This window comes from Mercenaria mercenaria, chromosome 1, assembly GCF_021730395.1.
Source record: "Mercenaria mercenaria strain notata chromosome 1, MADL_Memer_1, whole genome shotgun sequence".
Taxonomy (NCBI): Eukaryota; Metazoa; Mollusca; class Bivalvia; order Venerida; family Veneridae; genus Mercenaria; species Mercenaria mercenaria.
The window spans coordinates 31910433-31926057 of NC_069361.1; the positions used below are offsets into that span (position 1 = coordinate 31910433).

Consider the following 15625-nt stretch of genomic DNA (forward strand, 5'->3'; position numbering starts at 1 on the left):
TTATTGGGGTCATAGGTGGATGGGTAGGAGTGGAAGCTGCACTTTTCGATAACTGCTTAAGGCTGAGTGGCTGTGGACGGGAAAAAACAGATTCAAACTGACTGTTGAGTATGCTGGTCTTGGTGACTGGATCTGAATGAATCTGACCATTGCTACTAAGTGGGGCTATACCAAAGTTTTCAGTTTTGTTGTGCTTAATACAACAGATTCAACAAGATACAACATAAAAGAAACTTAATTTTAAGAAATATGGTGTTCACATTACTTCCGCCTCTTCCATATAATTGTCCTTTATTTGTGAAAAGTTGTATGTGAAAAGGTAGAAGACGTCGGATCGATGGTGCCGGGTACAATATATCGTCGCGTGAGTGGAACGATGCTCTATCTACCATTTTTTAAACGTGGCGAAAATCGCTTCCAAAGTTTAACTCTCGTCTAGTTTCTTTATTTCTGGGCGAAAATGATGATAAATATATCTACTTGTTCCTTGCGCTTAGTTCTTTCAGACTGTAAATGCTTTTAAATACATTTCGTTTTTACTTTTCTGCATTTATACATTTTTCAGTTTGGAGATAGAGCAAATTTGACAAAAATAGAAAAAAATGTTAAAGGTGTATTGCTCTATCGGGAGATAGAGCACTGTGAATTTACAAAATTGGACATAGAGCAAGATGGTATTTATTACAATTGTATATTGAAAATAGTGCGAGAGCTCTTAAACAGTTATGACAGTCACTGTACTCATTTTGAAATTAAAGGAGGATTGGATTTAGTTTTAGTATCATCAAACTGACACAATATCATAGGCCATATTGCAACTTTCAAGATTTTCTTTGAGGAGGAGGACTCTAGTTGCATTATTTTTGGCACGCGCGGATACCTGGGTATATGACTTTCTTCGTGTCAACTGGGTGGCTTCCTCACATGAAAAAGCGAGGTTTCAAACAGTGGTGAGGGGCAGGTGTTCAAAGTCAGAAGATTTGGACTGATTTGCCAATGGGTTTTACCATGCTGTCCGTATTGTTCAGGGTTAACTACGTTATAGACATAATTGGCTATTAAACCAGGCACATTGGTCCTACTTATTTGCAGATGGGTATTCGTAAACCATATCGTAGTATTGTGTTAAACAACAACAGGAAGATTTTGAAGTTTAATTACTCAGTAACCGCAATAGTTATTGTCAGCAATGAACAAAGATCTAAAATCTTTTTTAGTCGTAACTATTCTATTTGCCAAATACAACTAGCTTTTCATTACGCTGAGTAAGATTTTCCGTGTTTTGTTATTAGTTGGCATTAACGTTGACATAATACTAAGCATTATAACAATACCTAATGACATTGTCTTTGCAACTAAATATTCTCAGTAATAACTGTATTCTTTCACAAAACGACAGTTTTTATATTATGTTCAATTTTTGCATGTAACTGTACTTGTCAGTCATACCAGTTCTCGTTTACACAACACAATCAATGTTATATTCATGTCTCTTTTTAGCTATTAGTATAGGTTGATTGTACGGCGTCCATCGTCCGTCTTCCTGCGTCAATATTGTACTTAATTTTTTTTCTCCTCTGAAAATACTGGTTACATTTATACCAAAACTTGGTCAGTAGAATTTTGGGATAGATCTCTATCAAGTTTGATCAAATGGTTAATTTTAGCCCCTTTATGTGCAGCTACTGTCAGCTAGAGCAAAGAAAAAATAGGAAAAACATTTAAGGAACTTCTCATGAACCGCTTGATAGATCTTTATCAAACATAGTCTGTAGCATCATTATAACATCCTCTCCCAAACTGATTCAGATGTGAACGATTGGCCCCTTAGAGGGGTTACCATAGCTAAAATTAGAAATTCCCTTAAATGATTTTATCTCACGAACCACTCAATGGATCTTCTTCAAACTTGATTTGTAGCATCATTATAAGAATCTTCACCAAAATTGTTCTGTTAGGGGCACTTGGTCTGTTAGAGTTCAAAACAGAAATACCTTTAAACGACTACTCATGGACCATTTGATGGATATTCCCAAACTTGGTCTAGAGACCAGTATAAGGTCCTTTCTCAAATTTGTTTGATTAAGGGCACTTTGCCCCTCTTAGGGGCAACTAGAGTTACAAATAGAAATACTTTCTGGTCATGAATCGCTGGATGGATCTTCATCAGAGATGGCCGGTGGCATCATTAGAGGGCTGTCTCTCAATTTTATTCAAACGGAGACTGTTTGCTCATTATAGGGATAAAATCAAAAATACCTTTAATGACTACTTCTAATGAACCACTCAATTGATTGTCATCATTCTCGGTCCTTAGCATCATTATATTGCCCCCTCCATTTTTTTTAATTGTGGGTTGGGTGGGGAAGCGCATGGCCCTCTAAGGGGCCACTAGACCTAAAGCTACAAATGCCTTTAAATGACTACTTCTCAACCGCTTGATGGATCTTCATCAAACTTTTATTAGGTCCTTTAACTAATTTATTCAATTAGTGTGGCCTCTTTTAGGGGCTGCTAGAGTTGCAAAATAGAGATACCTTTTACTAAATTCATCTCTAACTCCTGAATTGGTCTTCATAAAACCTTGTCTTATAAGGTCTTTTACCACGTTATGTCTTATATCAAATCTATTCAAACAGGGACACTTTGGCCCTTTTAGGGGCCACTAGAGTTGAAAAAGAAATAACTTTAGATGATTTCTTTCGATGGCTATGTGCTTTGGTGCGTGACAGCAAAATGATAATAAAAATAATGAACAGGTTAAAGGATTTTCACCAAACCTAGTTAGAAGCAAAGTCAGATGGCTAAGGTTTTCTTCAGTTGAAGGACTTAGGCCCATTTAGGCCTCTTGTTAACTTTTCACATAATTCTGACAATTAAATTAAGGCTCAAAGATATTACATCGCAAATAATATGTCTCGGTCATACATTTCATACTTTAATCTTATTGTATATACATTGTATTCCATTTAGTTTCTGCATGTTGTTCTCAAATCTTGTGGCATACATTTCAACTTAATACTGAGTATCATAACAAGAATTCATAGCATTTATTTTGCAACTGAACATTTGCAGTCACAGCACACATGTTTCATATTTGGTACAGTTACATCATGTGATACTTTAATAGTTTTGTGGCATTGATTTTGATTCACACCAACCATTTGTAATAATTGACTACTTAAAATTCTAAGAAACATACATCTATTCTCTCTCACAAACGCAATCGTTTTTTATATTCCTTACAGTTTCTTCATGTACGTACTTTCATTTAGTGAGTTGAATGTCAGCATTGCATTCCTTGTTTGATATTTGTCATTGTTTTTTTAACTATTTAATTTTCAATTTTCTCTGTTGTCAAGGGTTGCAAGTTTAATAGGATTTTTGCGTCTGGAAGTAGGGATATTGTACTGCCAGTTCTTGTTGTCTTACGAATACTGCATTCAGCAAAATTTGCATAGCTAAAAAAGTGATCAACAAGAAAATAAGTTAGCGCCTTACTGTAAAGTAAAATATGTTCTGTTTTTGGTTTTATTTCTGCTGCTCTTAATAGACAATAACTTACTATCACAAATTTGCTTCTCGGAAACATGTTTGCAAATACCGTTGTTATATTCAGTGGTATTTCTTAAGATTCAGCTTCAGAATGACGAAAATAGTTTCTATCCGAAATACACATCAATAAGGTCTGTTGCAAATCCTGCATGTATTTTCTTGCCTACAGCTTAATTGACAATGCTATGTGTTTGTATAAGTAATAAAATGATAAAATAACCTGTATAAGCAATCTCACCTATGGCTAGCCTATGCATGTCGTGTAGATAGGCATTCTAAGTATATTTCAAACATGCTACAACTATGCCTATCCGCCATATTTTGTTGTGATCACATGCATGTAACTGTGCATTCTATTGGTTAAAATGGAGTTAGAGCAATTCTGGATTAAGTTAAATGGAGATAGAGCACTCCTTTACAAAGTCTAATGATGATCACATGATGTTAGTTTATGTGTATGATTGGTCAGAATAATTTTAAACATTACAGTGCTTTAAGTCCTGGAGATAGAGTACTTTAATCGTTACTGTTACATTCAAACAGAGGACATGGAGCAAAGTATTACGCAGGGTCTTTCTCTATGACGTCAAATGTTACGTTTTCTTGCTTCAGAACGATAGAGCTCGGCGAGACAAACAAAATCATGTAAAAATCTCATTTTTTCAAAAAATGGAGATAGAGCACTATAAGAATCAGGCGACGATATCTTTGACAACGGATCATGAATAATTTTACAACAAAATATATAAAACACATACCAGCAAAGATAAAGCAGCTAATGGGAAAGACACATTCTCGTGTTTAAGCTCATTTAAAAACATACAAGTGATTTAAACTATTAAAAGATGTAGATTAAACCACTTATATCTAATACAAGTTTAATTGTGTACATGAGACAAGTAATAGAAAGAGCATTGAAACTCGAGGGTAAACGATTTGTACAAGGGGGCGTAGCCCCCGAGTATAAATTGTTTACCCGAGAGTTTTAATGTTCTTTCTGTTTTGTATCATAGCCATCCATATATGGTAGTTGTAGGCGTTTCACATTGCCATATACAGCAGTTCAGTGGGTACTTAATATCCTTGCTTTACAAATGTGTAAAGCCCAGGTAAATTAAACCAATGCTAGAGCAGAAAATCAGTAAAATACACTTCGCTGTCTACTGTTCCAGACACGCTGGCATACTTTCCTACCCAACAGTGCGGTAACTAGCGTGCGGGTATCAAATACCTGCACACTTTTAGTTACCGCACCCTGTATTCACTGTATACGAATTACCTGCACCAAATTTGTTAAGAAAAACACCTAGCTATGATACAATTACAAATAAAATACAATAAAATGTGATTTTCATGAGAGCTTTAGAAATAATATTTACAAACTGTATAAACAAACCTTACTACTAATAAATAGTGGAAAAAGCACCGTTTGCATATAAAAGAAAAAAAGTTAAAAAAAAAAAAAAAAAAAAAAAAAAAAACCACTGAGTAACATACTATTTAAGTAGACTTGTTGTACAGCTTAATATGTTAAGAATATGCTCTCTATGGAAATGAAAGAAAACCAACAAAAACATAATGTACACAGATTCCAAAGTAGCCAGATCTTTTGAATGTTAAATATCTGCCCAGATTACTTGCCTAGTGGATAACAGAATGGCGTCCTTGTGACAAATACAAAAAAAGCACAAAGGACACAAGTGTCTGACTGTTTGGAGTATACAATCAAGCAGTCAATTAAAGTTGCAGTTTACGCAACAGAATAAGTACAAACACCCATACCATACATTATGTAACCACAATACTGTGCCCTGGATAAATGTCTTACGTTAGAACATGATTAACACCCTTTCTAAATAATAAAACTAGCGAAAAAGTATCTTAACATAGCTCAAGAAACACCCTGGCAGTAACAAAATTTATCATAAGAACTCTGTGACATCTTCAGAGTTATCACCTGAACTCCGTAACATTTAAAAAAATCGGGCATAAAATTGTTAGATAGTGGTTTATATTTGCAACTTTGCACTAAAATTAGGCTATTGCGTATGGTGAGAATGAAGAACGTGAATGAGTAGATTAATATGTATGAATAAGCAAACGACTTCGATATTTTACTCAAAATGTCTTGATTTCAAAGAAGTGGCGCTGATTATTAGACTAAACAGTTGTTTTTTTCTGACGCATAGCACAAAACATTAAGCAACCTTGATCATCAAACTTTAGTTTTACACCCCATTCTCTCTTTTTAAAGATAAATACGTAATTACCATTTTGTCGACCGATTCCTTGTTTTGTCACACAGATATCAGAAGAAAACATGACAGGTTAACAGAAGAACTCCGTCCTTCGTGTAACACATCCTCCACCGTGATATAGATAAATATTAATTTCAATGGTGATTTTAATGTATATTAACCAAAAGGAATCAAAAGCATTTAGATAGTTAATCTCAACAGACAGTAATAGACAAAGACATTATTTTCTTATCTATTAATGCAAAATGATCATAATGTGGTTTCGATGCGTATTCATTAAATATGAAAAATGAAATTATTGACAAGTCAAGTCGAGTCAAGTAAAATTTATTTACAAAGTCGGAGAGTATCAACAAATAACATAAGCTCTAATTAATGAGCTTTTTACACGGACTAGATTTGGACAAAGACACACAAAGACAGTAGCAAAGACCTACAATAGAGGCGGTCGTATTGTTTTTTTTTTTTTATACAAGACAATACTTCTGGTTGCGTTTAACAAAATAAAAAAAAATGTCGCAATTTACTTTTCATATGCGGATTTGTGCATTGTTCGCGGGCTATTTTGAAACGCTCCCTACATTCATCAGAATTTTTCCGACAGAGGGCGGACTGAAATGACGTCGCAATCACGTGGTTTCTGCTTCCTGTCAAGTGAAAACAAACCGCACGGTTTTGCAGTTTTTCCTGGTTTGTCAAGTTTCTTCTTTGATAATTTACTGAAGCAAGCGTTAATAAGTCAAAGCCTGACATAATTTTGTCTCATTATTTATTAACAGGCATTATTTCTCGCACATATCGTAATGGTTAGGTAGAACATTTCATGAAAGTGGGTGGGGTGCATTTTCATGATCTGTTTGCTGAGATACATGCAGGTTGCATGCCTGTATCTGAATAACAAATTATGTGACATCCTGTCTCATGTGTTATAAACGGGTCAGATTTTAAAAGTAAACATCACAAACTTGAATTGCATTGATTGTTTATCTTTAGTTGTAGGTCAACTGACCCTACAGTCCTAGGCATAGGCACCCGAATTTTTGGGCTACGCTCCTGCACCGCAGAGCGCGCGCGCGCCGACATATATCGTACCATGTCATGCACTTAAGTAACAGGAGAAAATATGCCATTTCTTAAACAGGAGATTTGTGGACTTTTCACCTTTTATATGGGTAGGGATAGAGTGCGAAATGGACTCCATTTCGCAAAATGGACTTTACGTCTACGAAATGGACTTTTATTTTCTTAATTGTGACTTTAATGAAAAAGTTGTATGTATTTTCTTCCATAGATATGATTGATAATAGGTAAAGCTAATTATTGATCACCTTTGAAAAATCATTATTTTAATTTATAACCAAAATTTTGCAATTTATTAAGACCGCGTCCTCCGAAATGGACATTTTCGTGCCAAAATTCTACAAAATGGACTTTTATTTTCTTAATTATGGGTTTAATTTTGATGAAATATACATTTCTATAAAACGGTATGATAGATTAGAGGTAAAACTAAATGTTGGTCACTTTTGATAATATATTTTTCTAATTTTTAACCAAAATATTACAATTTATTAAGACCACGTTGTCCGAAATGGACATTTTTGTGCCAAAATTCAACGAAATGGACTTTTATTTTCTTAATTATGGGTTTAATTTTGATGATTTTTGTATTTTCATAAGAAGATATGATAGGTTAAAGGTAATACTAAATATTGGTCACCTTTTATAAATTATTTTTGTAACTTATAACCAAAATATTACAAGTTAGGAAGGCCGCGTCCTCCGAAATGGACATTTTCGCGCCAAACTTCTACGAAATGGACTTTTATTCTCTTAACTGTGGGTTTAATTTTGATGAAATTTGTATTTTCATAAGAAGATATGATAGGTTAAAGTATTGGTCACTTTTGATAATATTTTTTGTTTCTAATTTATAACTAAAATATTACAATTTATTAAGACCGCCTCGATCCGACAATTATGTACTTTCAGCGGCGAATCCTGAACTTTACGCAAAAAATATTGTGATGAACTCCTTTAATATATTTCTAACTTAATCAAGACAGTTGTTCAATGTGATATTTCGTTATTCATAAATGTTTCCCTCCGCCACCCCCATCCCCAATTGTATTATATGTTTATATTGTTTCTTTATCCCCATATTGTATTTTGAATACTTGGGTGAATAAAAGTAACGTTGTAAAAAATGGGAAATTAGTTCCTTATACATGTAAAATAACATGTCAGACAAAATCTGTGATTGTACACATAAATATAAAACCAATTTTCCAATAACCTGTGAACAAGTATGCACAAACAGTTTAAGTAGAATTTAGTTATCATCAATTTTGGTACACGTACACAATAAACGCGTGTAGTGCCATTATTTATTAATATATTCGTTTACAATATCCACCAACGCTTGAGAAAGAATATAGATTGAATTCCATACCGAAGAAAAAACATATCGACAAAAAATGTACTCAAATGTTTATAAAAACGGTCAATTTTTCAAGAAAATACCCATACAATTTCATACAGCGCGATCTTAAATCTTACTTTCGTTATAAAAGAAAACAAATATTACAAACTATGGGCATAATATTCAGACTTAGGGACGGAAAATACAAAAAACAGAATAGTAAAATCTTAAATAATGAATAAACGGCAGGAATTTAAAAACATGGAATAGAACGTTTTATAGTACACTTCCATTAACTTGCATACGTAGTTCTGGTTTAGAAGTGGCGCTCGCTTGCTATTGGATAAAAAAAAATCGAGGGAGGAGCTTATTAAACAGCGGTCAATTTAATTTGTTAGTGGGTGGAATTTAATAAAGCCGTGAAAATTAATCAGTCTGATCTTTTAGCTAGAACTATAAAGATAAATACGTGAAATTAACATAATTACTTTAAGCAATCATTTTGGAAAACCAATTTGGTCACGAGCGTAGCGTAAATGTACCACATACATGTAAATTAAATTCAATTTCGATTTATTGCATAAAGCGTGTTAACACAATGTCTATAGCAAATACAAAAAAATATAATATGGAGCACAGGGAGTACATAATTAAACTAATAAGTCAATAAACGACAATAAATGTATAAATCCAATTATGCTAATTTTCTTATACGAATGTAATATATTACCACAATCAAACAACAATTTAAAACATTAAAACGAAAATTCTTACCTCACAGTAAATACAATCCGTTTTACAATTTTCCAGACACACTGAACAAGCATATTTCTTAGACATTTTGACAAAAAAAATGTAAGAGTGGACCGCGTATTCAATAACGGGTGTATTTATACGATTTTATTTAATTGGCATTTCTCAATTTTATATAATTGTTATTAAACTTACCTTTGACTGTTTTTGATGTCGGAGCGAACAAATATACTTGCCGCTCTAATATATGATAATTAGTAAGGTGACAATGGTAAAGATACACACGTGGTCAATCAAGAGGGGCTAATATTATACACGTGCATACACTGATTAGTTAGGTGTGATAATCCAGTCATCGGGCAATTAACGCGAAAATAATATTAAAAGCTGCGGCAACTTAATTACAATTGAATAAACACTTTATGACATGGAAAAACAATTTAAATAATTTTTAAAAGTATCTATTTGTATCTTTTAAGGGACATATCTATTTCGTAAAAAAATAACTCATTATTTAAACGTTCTAACCTGTCTAATATTTCTTATGTAACTATGTTCCGTATAAAATACGGCAGGTTATCAAAAGAGTGTAACATGTAAGTTAAACTCTAATCTATCACATCTGTCAAAGAAAATGACGATATCTTCAACATTAAAGTAATAGAAATTAAATAAAAAGTCCATTTCGTGCAAGTTTGGCACACAATTTCCATTTCCTATGACGCGCTCTTAATTTACATTGTAATAATTCTGTTATAAATAACAAAAATATATCATCTAAAATGACCAATCCAATGTGAAGGTTTATCTATTATTTAATAAAATAAATTGAAGAAACTTCATAAATCTTTGAAATTAATGCCGCAATTAAAAAATAATAGGCCATTTTGTATAAGATTTTGTATGAAAATGTCCATTTCGTAAGCCGCGGTCTTGATAAATCGTATAATTTCTTTTATTCACCCGGCCAGTTTACCATCAAAAATAATCATCATGTAGGTGAAACTATCCTCTATCAGATTCATTTAAAAAAATACAGATATATTTGAAATTTAAGCCGTATTTTAAAAAAATAAAAGTCCATTTTGTATAAGATTCTGTATGAAAATGTCCATTTCGTAGGCCGCGGTCTTGATAAATCGTACAATTCCTTTTATTCACCCGGCCAATTTACCATAAAAAATAATCATCATGTAGGTGAAACTATCCTCTATCAGAATCATTTAAGAAAATACAGATATATTTGAAATCTAAGCCGTATTTTAAAAAATAAAAGTCCATTTTGTATAAGATTCTGTATGAAAATGTACATTTCGTAGGCCGCGGTCTTGATAAATCGTACAATTTCTTTTATTCCCCCGGCCAATTTACCATAAAAAATAATCATCATGTAGGCGAAACTATCCTCTATCAGATTCATTTAAGAAAATACATATATATTTGAAATTTAAGCCGTATTTTAAATAACAAAAGTCCATTTCGTAGACGTAAAGTCCATTTCGCGAAATGGAGTCCATTTCGTACTCTATCCCTACCGCCTTTTATATAGGTAGGTTGAATTACAGTGCATGACATGGTACGATATATGTCGGCCCGCCCGCGCTCTGTGGTGCAGGAGCGTAGCCCAAAAAATCGGGTGCCTATGGTCCTAGGCCCTATGTTTATTTCACATCACATGGTCTAATCTAGCTGAAACAATCAGGTTGATATAGCACTCGTTTTCACCTATAGATGAAACCAAAATTATGAAAAATTCAAGTTTAAGCCACAATTATAATGATAATCTTGTATGTACCCCCAGTATAGCTTAGAGAAGGCTAGAGACAACAAGTTTGAGCCTCCAGACACAGGATCCACTTTATCTATCTATCTATTTATACTGCAGCACTCCTCTCTGCGAGTATTATGTGCAGCTGCGCGCCTGTACAAGAAGTTAAAAGTAGATTGGATAGGAGGATAAAAGTAATACACGGTGTGTATTGCAGTATAAATACAGTTGATTATAGTGTTAAAAACAAGAAGGATTTACAGATAAAAGCAGTTTAAAAACAGGTCTATCATGTTAAGCATTGTGTACAAGTTTGATCACACCCTGCTTAAACTGATTCAGGGTGGAGGCTTGCACAAGTTGTACTGGAAGGGCATTCCAAAGTACTATGGTGGCTGGGAAGAAAGAGTACTTATAGTAATTACAGGGAGTGAGGATCTGGGTATAGGAGTGGGGATACATATGTCTAGTTAGACGGGATGGGGGGCTGACATAGGGGGGGAGTGGCACAGCAACCAAACCATTCACTATCTTGTAGAACATAAGGAGGCATGAATCAGATCTCCTATCTTCAAGGGTACGCCATCTCAGCTGACATAGCATGTTTGTGACACTGCTGTAAGGGGAGTAGTCATGATTTACCCTTTGCAGACTGTTGTACGACAAACACTGAATGCAGTGCAAATTTAACAAGCTGCCAGCCATTATTTCACAGATATATTTTGGAACGAACTGGGACTGACTACAAATCTCTAAGCACAGACATTTCTGGAAATGAGGGTCATTACCTTAAATTGCAAGGTGGACAGAAATGTTGCACAAGCAAAGAGACAGGTTTAAGCAAGAGTAACAGAATATTATTGACTGTAAGTCTGTGTCAGTTTATTCTAGAAATGAAACTAATTGAGTCACAGAACTTTTTTATATCATCAGAAGAGAGACACTAACTGCATTTTTTTCCCTGAAGTATGTTATGATATACTTGCTGGAAGTATGGAAGGTTGTACACTGATTGATCAGTTGATGTACTTGTGTATACAAGCCAGTTGATGCAAGGAAATATGGATAGAAGTGATGTTGTTGTGAATTGATTTTTTTAGCTAGCTTGCAATCAGTGTTTATATATACCAGGGGTTTTTTTTACGACTGGGGGAAGAGGCCCCAGCCTGTCATTGGGGGAAGAAAATAGCGCGCGACGAGCAGTTTTGGGGGATTTTTTCACTCAGGGGGGAATTTACAATTATGCATAATAAACACTTTAAACTATGTTTTTATTACATATTCTTGCAACTTTTAGCAACTATACACACTGTCACTTAGCAATAGATGGACTTGCACTAATGTTCACTTATCATTGTAACAAGATGGGTGGGGAGAGTTGAAATGCTCAAATCATTGAATATTTAAAGGTCACATGCTTTTATTCACAAAAAAATGCTTTAAAATAAGAGTTGCTTTTGCAAGAGTCATCATATTATTATTAAATGCATACTTTTGTTGGCTTTTTATTTACTAGAAAATCTTGTAAGAAAGGATAAAAAAGTCCGAAAATCACGATCGCGAAAACGTGTGACAAATATGAAAAAACGAAAGCAAACATTAAAAATTCTTGATAAAATACCCGTTTTAAATTTCATCTTTTCACCAGAACTATTCCATACTTATAATATCTGATTACTTAAAACATTTATATTTTATTTTGCTCTAGCAAAATACCTCGGCAAAGATAATAAATTTGCGTAACGGCCGACCGGCTTATTTAATCGAATCAAGCACATAAAATAATTACTTTAAATTAACAACACATATTACACAATACAGCATAAGCTCGCTAATTAACAAGAGGTACAAACACGATAATCTGACGCTGCATTGTTTATCAATCATCTATATTACATACTTATGATAACCACGTGTCAGTCGGCGCGTGGCGTGATTGACATCTGTCAGTAGCTAATTAACATACGACGCTCCGCCTACTGTCATACTTACGCTGGTGTCGACAAACAGTATGAAGTTCACTGGGATTTTGATTGACAAGGGGCAGAGCTTTCGAACTCGTTACGCATCAAAGAGTATTACCGCGAGACAAGCAGACGCCCACGGCATATTATGTGCGGGTCAGATACGAGTTTTTATCGATTTTCGCTGGTCAAAACCGGAACCTCGGGTCCACTGAACGCTCTCCTAACATTTTTCTACTATTTCGAAAGGTTTTCACACCCATTGAAAATTGTGAAAAACCGTCTGCAATTGTGAACGGGTCCGATATTCGGTCGGGAAAATCGCTGGGAGTAATCTCCATTGCTTTGTTTACGATTTTGGAGGGGGGAATTTCGGACGTAGGGGAATTTCGACTGCGGTAGGGGAAATCCTTGGCTGTGGGGGAAATCCTCGGCTGGGGGACGAGGCCGATATTCGGCCTCTGCTATAGAATAAAAAAAAACCCTGTATACACATTACACTTAAACAGTGACCATTTAGATCTGCTTCCTGTACAAATGCGGGCTCAACAAATTGTTTGAAGGCATCTCTTATACTGGTAGTTTATGTACATTTGTAGGATTTATATCACAAAGTAATTCTTAAGTTGGGACTTGCAACAATTTAGATGCAAATTTGGACTTTTATTCATTAAACCCTCCGACTCCTGCACCAGTCTGTTTATCATTAACACTACAAATCCTGAGATTTATCTCAATAGATGCATAGAAGATAGTTTTTGGGGGAAAAATGATATAGAATAATGTGCAACTTAAATCTGGAATTGCATTTTTAGATCACCTGAGCACGAAGTGCTCAAAGGTGAGCTTTAGTGATCACTCTGTGTCCGTCGTCGTCGTCAGCAATTTGACTGTTAACACTCTAGAGGTCACATTTTTGGCCCAGTCTTAATGAAACTTTGTCAGAATGTTACTCACGATAAAATCTTGGACGCGTTCGATATTGGGTCATCTTGGGTCAAAAACTAGGTCACCAGGTCAAATCAAAGGAAAAGCTTGTTAACACTAGAGGTCACAATTTTGGCCCAATCTTAATGAAACTTGGTCAGAATGTTACCCTCAATAAAATCTTGGACGAGTTCGATATTGGGTCATCTGGGGTCAAAACCTAGGTCACCAGGTCAAATCAAAGGAAAAGCTTGTTAACACTCTAGAGGTCACAATTTTGGCCCAATCTTAATGAAACTTGGTCAGAATGTTACCCTCAATAAAATCTTGGACGAGTTCGATATTAGATCATCTGGGGTCAAAAACTAGGTCACCAGGTCAAATCAAAGGAAAAACTTGTTAACACTCTAGATGTCACATTTTTGGCCCAATCTTAATGAAACTTGGTCAGAATGTTACCCTTAATAAAATCTTGGACGAGTTTGATATTGGGTCACCTGGGGTCAAAAACAAGGTCACCAGGTCAAATCAAAGGAAAAGCTTGTTAACACTGCAGAGGCAGCATTTATGACTATATCTTCATGAAACTTGGTCAGAATGTTAATATTGATGATCTTAAGGTCCAGTTCAAAACTGGGTCATGTAGGATCAAAAACTAGGTCATCCGGTCAAATCAAAGGAAAAGCTAGTTAACACTGTAGAGACCACATTTATGACCATATCTTAATGAAACTTGGTCAGAATGTTAATCTTGATGATCTTTAGGTCAAGTTTAAATCTGGGTCATCTGGGGTCAAAAAACTAGGTCACTAGGTCAAACTAAAGGCAGGGTTCTCGCCAGGCTATTATCGCCTGTCGCGTGCGACATGCCTTCAGACTTTGAGTTGTATATTCGACATCCCTTATTTCCCCCGTCATCCCTTAATTGCCGAAGCGACATGTCATAACACCCCAATTAATCCGATAGTGTATTCGAAGAAACTTCCACGTGCTTACCCGATAGTTTAGGTAAAGCGATGCCAGTTAAGATAACCGATAAAGCAATGACAGCTTCCTATGTGTGGAATGTGTGACGTAAATTTCATCGTAGCTCCGCCTTTAAATCCTTTGACAGGCGGTATCTTGTGATGTGTACATGAAAGTGACTTCGCAAGTTTTAAGATTATACATTAGATATAATGACAGATGATTCAACAATTATCGTCCGAATATTTTTCGCAATCAAGGAAAGACAATGTAAGGAATTAAGTCACAAATCGTGCATCACGGTAAAATACTTTTGAACAGTTATCGCCGTAATATTAATGTTTTTCACATGTATGAAATGTGTTTTCTCGGGTGGAATATCGAAAAGACAATGCAAGAATTAATGTTTTCTGTCGTCACTTTCAAAATCTCACATGAAGAATTCAACGCCCCGAGTGAGGCTCGAACCCACATCGATGAGGGGCAAGTGATTTGGAGCCAGCGACCTTAGCCACTCGGCCACGGAGGCCCCGGTCACAATTTCAGAATCTTCCCCCCCCCCCCCCCCCGCCAAGCCACGCCAAATGGCCAAAGGAAATCGGGCATTGATCCAAAATGGAAACCAGCGTTTCCCTGGATGACAGTCTCAGATTGTGTTGTTTTACATGTATGTACAACAAACAGTTGACATTTTCAAAAACTTAAAATGGATAAGTTTTCAGCAAATAAACTCCGCAGGAATAGAAGACATAAACTTTAAAGTACAAATAGATCTGTGTGCAGTGCTAAAATTGTGTTGTTTTATGTGCAATAAGTAGTAAATGAACATTTTTAGCAACTTAAAATTGATGAACTTTTAATTGTCATTCAGCAAATAAACTGCATAGGATTTTTATGACCCAATATCTTTTCTTGTACATGTAAATGATGCTTATTGATGCTTATTAATCATTGAAAATACCACTATGTTTTTCACTGTGAAATGCACCAGAATGCACCAAAATGAGTTGTA

At 35.0% G+C, this 15625-nt stretch overlaps 1 protein-coding gene across 2 annotated transcripts in view; it reads left to right on the forward strand.

Annotated features, from left to right (window-relative positions):
• The first annotated feature begins 6368 nt into the window (after positions 1-6368).
• Positions 6369-15625, forward strand: part of LOC128557060 (signal-induced proliferation-associated 1-like protein 1) — a 65935-nt gene continuing 56678 nt past the window's right edge. For both annotated transcript variants that reach the window (XM_053543616.1, XM_053543626.1), the window contains exon 1: positions 6369-6503. The gene's annotated coding sequence lies outside the window, so the exon portion shown is untranslated. The remainder of the gene's footprint in view (positions 6504-15625) is intronic.